Raw genomic sequence first — 5591 nt, 5'->3', positions numbered from 1 at the left:
AATAAAGCAAAAACTGGCAGGAAATTTAGAAAAATCCACAATTATAGTCAGAGATATGAGTAGTCTTCTCTAAGTAACTAACAGAAAAAGTAAACCCAAAATCTGTAAGAATACAGTGGACTTGAACAACACTACTGACTGACTTGACCTAATTAATCATAATAGAACATTCTATCCCCAAACAGCAAAGTACACAATCTCTCAAGTTCACATAGAACATCTGCTAGATAGACTATACTCTGGGAAAATGTCCATATTGGTGAATTTGGAGCAGTACTTAAATGAGTATTTGTAGGGGAGGAAAACAACTTTTTCCTCTATCTTCCTTGGTTCTCTAGCTGGGACCCTGTAAATTAGACTGACAAAAACCAACCAAGCAAACATTAACGAGAGAAAAACAGGTAGCTTCAACCTGACTCCTCACTTTCCTTTCTGAACAACATGAGCCTAAGTATGCATTCCAGCTTCTCCACAAGCTATTGGACTCTGGGCTCCATGTAGTTGCCCAGCTACTGGGTCCGGCTGGCCAGCAACACAGCCAGTGTCTATGCAGGCACTGGTGGCTCAGGCTCCCAGATCTTGATATCCCACTTCACCGGTGTGCAGGGCAGCTGGGGATCTGGGAGCCTGGCCACAGGGATGGCCAGGGGTCTGGTGGGAAGAGGGGACATCCAGAGTGAGAAGGAGGCTATGCAATGCCTGAATGACCACCTGGCCTCCTACCTGGAGAGGGTGAGAAGCCTGGAGGCTGATAATCAGAGACTGGAGAGCACAATCTGGGAACACCTAGAGAAGAAGGGACTCTGGGTCAGAGACTGGGGGCATTATTTGAAGACCATTGAGGACCTGAGGGCTCAGATCTTTGCAAATCCTGTGAACAATGCCTGCATCACTCTGCAGATTGACAATACTCGTCTTGCTGCTGATGACTTCGGAGTCAGGTATGAGACAGCTGGCCATGTGCCAGTCTGCGGAGAATGACATTAATGGGCTCTGAAAGGTCACTGATGACAGCAATATTACTTGGCTGCAGCTGGAGACAGAGATCAAGGCTCTCAAGGAGGGGCTGCTTTTCATGAAGAAGAACCATGAGGAGCAAGTAAATGGTTTACAAAACTAGATTGCAAATTCTGGGTTGATCATGGAGTTGGATGCCCCCACATCTCAGGACCTTGGCAAAATCATGGCAGACATCTGGGCCCAGTATGACGAGCTGGTTCGAAAGAACCAAGAGGAGCTAGACAAGTACTGGTCCCATCAGATTGAAGAGAGCACCACAGTGGTCACCTTGCAGACTGCTGAGATGACACTTGCAGAGCTGAGACATATGGTCCAGTTGTTGGAGACTGACCTGGACTCAATGAGGAATCTTAAGGTCAGTTTGGAGAACAGCCTGAGGAAGGTGGAGATGCACTACAACATGCAGATAGAACAACTCAATGGGATCCTGCTGCACCTGGAGTCAGAGCTGGCCCAGACCCAGGCAGAGAAGCAGTGCCAGGACCAGGAGTATGAGGCCCTGCTGAATATGAAGGTCAAACTGGAGGCTGAGATTGCCAGCTACCACAGCCTACTGGAAGAAGGGGAGGACTTCAGTCTTGTCGATGCCCTGGACAAGAGCCACTCCTTACAAACCGTCTAAAAGACCACAACCCACAGGATTGTGGATGGCAAACTGGTGTCTGAGGTCAATAGCAGCAGAGTTTTGAGGCATTAAAAGCAGCAGAAGTCAAGCATCCCTTGGTAGGGCAGGAGGCCAATAAAAAGTAGAGAGTTAAAAAAAAAATAAAACAAGAGAAAAACAAATGATTAACATGTACATGTGGGAGAACTCAGTGATAAGTAACTCAAAAGGCTGGTTAGAACTTGGGCTTATACAGTTTTCTATCAAAGACCAGTACATTTGTAGAGAGGAGACCATGACAAAGGAAGAGTGGTTTTAGCCTTCCAAGGGGTCAAGCTATGAGAAGGTAAATACATGGGGGAAACTAATGGGATAGGATTTGTTTGTGAGGGTCCATCTTGGCTGACTTGCCCTCTTCTTTATTCTCCTAAAATTTTCCAGAGAAAATTTATGTTAGTCTTTATTTGTCAGAAGTTTCTGTTTTGGGTCAGATAAGGGAAGCTTGGAGAAAGCTTCTTTCTGCATCTGTTGATTCTCAGGTGCCTCCAGCTCAAAATAAATCCTGTGCCACAGGGGTATGTTTGGAGGTGGCACACTCTAATTTCCCGCATGATATTAATATGCACGCTTTTCTATATATTTGAAATATTCCCTAATTTAAAACATTGTAAAAACTGACAGTTTCATTTAATTTTCCAAGATAATTACTCAGATTGAATGTTTTATTTTTTGAACATATCAAAGCAAAAGTGAAGAATCATCTATTGATTATATTAGGAATCCTTAAGAGAGAGTTTACTTTTCACCATATGCAGAAAGATATAGGATAAAGGAAGATTTCAGATATTTGAATGGGAAAGTAATGCTTTTTTTAAAAGCTATTTTATTGTGGTATAACTTGCATAACATAAAAACCACCCATTGTAAGTTAAAAGTCATGAGTTCTCAGTAAATTTTACAGAGTTCTGCAACTAATATGACAGTCTAGTTTTAGAATACTTCCTTTGCCCTTTTGTGGCATTTCACAACATGAATGATACAATACAGTATGTAGTCTTTAGCATTTGCCTGCTTTCACTTAGCATAATGTTTTTGAAACTCAACAGGTCATAGTACGTATCAGTAGTTCTTCCCTTCTGCTGCTAAATCGTGTTCCATTATGGGATATACCACACTTTGTTTATGTACTCACCAGTTGATGGATATCTGAGTTGTTTCCTGTTTTATACTGTTATAAATAATGCTGCTATGAACATTCACATACATGTCTTTGTGTGGACATAAGTTTTTATTTGGTGGGTAGTTTCCAAGAAGCAGATTATGACAAGTTTATTTTTAACTATTTAAGAAACTGTCAGTCCTTTCCTGGCCAAGATGGAGGCCTAGGTAGATATACTTTACCTCCTTGAACAACCAAAAGAAGGACAACAGCAAATCTAAGAACAAAAAATAACCAGAACTTCTATAAAGGTGCATGTAAAGAAGTCCAACAACGAAGGAGTTAAGGAAGAAACATTCATCCAGACTGGTAGGAGGGGTGGAGATGGGCAGCTGGGGTGGAGAGGAAAAGCAGCAAGGCAGCCGGCTGAAGGACTGGGTGGGTGCGGTTGCTGGTGAACTGGGCAGTCCCACATTTATGGGCAGATAAACTGGGAGGAACAGCTGTGGAGTGAGATAGACCATGCAACCCAGGGTTCCAATGTAGGGAAATAAAGCCTAAAAACCTCTGGCTGTAAATCCTGTGGGGGTTGCAGCAGCAGGAGAAACAACCAGCCTCCCGGCAGAGTTTGTGTAGAGACCCACAGGGTCCGAGAACGTACACAAATACATCAACCTGGGAATCAGCACCAGAAAGACCCAATTTACTTGTGGGCGGTGGGGAAAGTGACTGAAATCCAGCTGAGAGCTGAGCAAGCAGCATGATTCTCTCATGAACCCCTCCCCCACATACAGAGCCACAATGCAGAGATGTGGATTGCCCCGCCCTGGCGAATACCTAAGGCTCTGCCCCTTACTATGTAATGGGCACACCCAGACAAAAAATACAGCCCAAATGCAAGAACAGATCAAAGCTCCAAAAATAGAACTAGACAATGAAGAGATAGCCAACCTATCAGATGCAGAGTTCAAAACACTGATAATCGGGATGCTCACAGAAATGGTTGAGGATGATTACAAAATAGAGGAAAAAGTAAAGGCTACGAAAAGTGAAATAAGGGAAAATGTACAAAGAACCAACAGTGAAGGGAAGGAAATAGGGACTCCAATTAATGATCTGGAACAGAAGGAAGAAGTAAACATTCTACTGGAACAGAATGAAGAAACAAGAATTCACAAAAATGAGGAGAGATTTGAGAACCTCCAGGACAACTTTATACATTACAACATCCAAATTATATGGATGTCAGAGGAGAAGAGAAATGGCAAGAAATGGAAAACTTATTTCAAAACATAATAAAGGAGGACTTCCCCAATCCAGCAAAGGGAATAGACTTCCAGGAAGTCCAGGAAGCTCAGAAAGTCCCAAAGAAGTTGGACCCAAGGAAGCACACACCAAGACTCATCATAATTACATTACCCAAGATTAAATATAAGGAGAGGATCTTAAAAGCAGCCAGAGAAAAGGAGATGGTTACCTACAAAGGAGTTCCCATAAGACTATCAGCTGATTTCTCAAAAGAAATCTTGCAGGCAAGAAGAGGCTGGAAAGAAGAGGCTGCAAGAAATCTTGCAGGCATGAAAGGCAAGGACCCCCATCCAAGATTATTCTACCCAGAAAAGCTTTCATTTAGAGTGGAAGGGCAGATAAAGTGCTTCCTGGATAGGGTCAAGTTAAAGGAGTTCAACATCACCAAGCCCTTATTATATGAAATGTTAAAGGGACTTACCTAAGAAAAAGAAGATCAAAGCTATGAACAGTAAAATGACAACAAACTCACAATTATCAACAACTGAACCTAAAAAAACAAAATGAAAACAAACTAAACAAGCAACTAGAATAGGAACAGAATCAGAGAAATGGAGATCACATTGAGGGTTATCAGCGGAGAGAGTGAAGGGAAAATGGAGGAAAAGGTACAGGAAATAAAAACCATAAATGGTAGGTACAAAACAGGCAGGGGGAAGGTAAGGATAATATAGGAAATGGAGAAGCCAAAGAACTTAATATATGACCCATGGACATGAACTAAGGGGGAGGGAAAGCTGGTGGGAAGGTGGGTACAGGACAGAGGGGAATAAAGGGAAGAAAAAAATGGGACAGTTGTAATAGCATAATGAATAAAATATATTTTAAGAAAAGCAACTGCCAAACTCTTTTCCAAAGTGACTCTGTTTTCCCAATAGCAACGTACCAAGGGTCTCAGGCCTCCGTATCTTTGCCAACATTTGCTGTTTGTCTTCACTATTACCATTCCAGTGTTCATGAAGTGGTGTCTCACTATATGGCTTCATTTTCATTTCCCAAATGGCTAACGATGTTGAGAATTATTGCTATTTCATTTTCTTAAGAGCATCTTTCACAGAACAATATTCTAAAATTTTGAAGAAGTCCAATTTATCCATTTATTCTTTTATGGACTGTGCCTACCTCAAGGTCATAGAGATTTTCTTCTATGCCTTCTAAAAGTTTTAGCTGTTACATTTAGATCTATAATCCATTTTTAGTTAATTTCTGTGTATTTTTTTCTTTTTGGGTGCTGGATCTCCATTGTCACAACTGCATTTCTTTAAAAGTTTTGAGTCTAACTTTGTTCTTTTTCCCAAGTATTTTTGTTATAGAAGATCCCCCTGCCCCTGACGGCTTTGTTACTCTGATTCTTTTTGTCCCCTACTGATTAAGAACTGTGGTTCTCAGTGTCAGAGCCTGGTAAAAAGGAAAGGAACTATTTATTCAAAAGTTCTACAGGTTCAGAATAATGGTGGACTATCACCATTAAATCCCAAAGTCCCTTTAAAACAGCCACAA

The 5591-nt window shown here is 41.6% G+C and overlaps 1 pseudogene; it reads left to right on the top strand.

Annotated features, from left to right (window-relative positions):
- Positions 1 to 441: 441 nt before the first annotated feature.
- LOC119042471 (keratin, type I cytoskeletal 18-like) lies at positions 442 to 1717 on the top strand (annotated as a pseudogene).
- The last annotated feature ends 3874 nt before the right edge of the window (positions 1718 to 5591 follow it).

Source organism: Artibeus jamaicensis, unplaced genomic scaffold (assembly GCF_021234435.1).
Source record: "Artibeus jamaicensis isolate MK-2021 breed Jamaican fruit bat unplaced genomic scaffold, CSHL_Jam_final contig_384, whole genome shotgun sequence".
Classification (NCBI taxonomy): Eukaryota; Metazoa; Chordata; class Mammalia; order Chiroptera; family Phyllostomidae; genus Artibeus; species Artibeus jamaicensis.
This window is presented reverse-complemented; position numbering and strand designations above follow the sequence as displayed.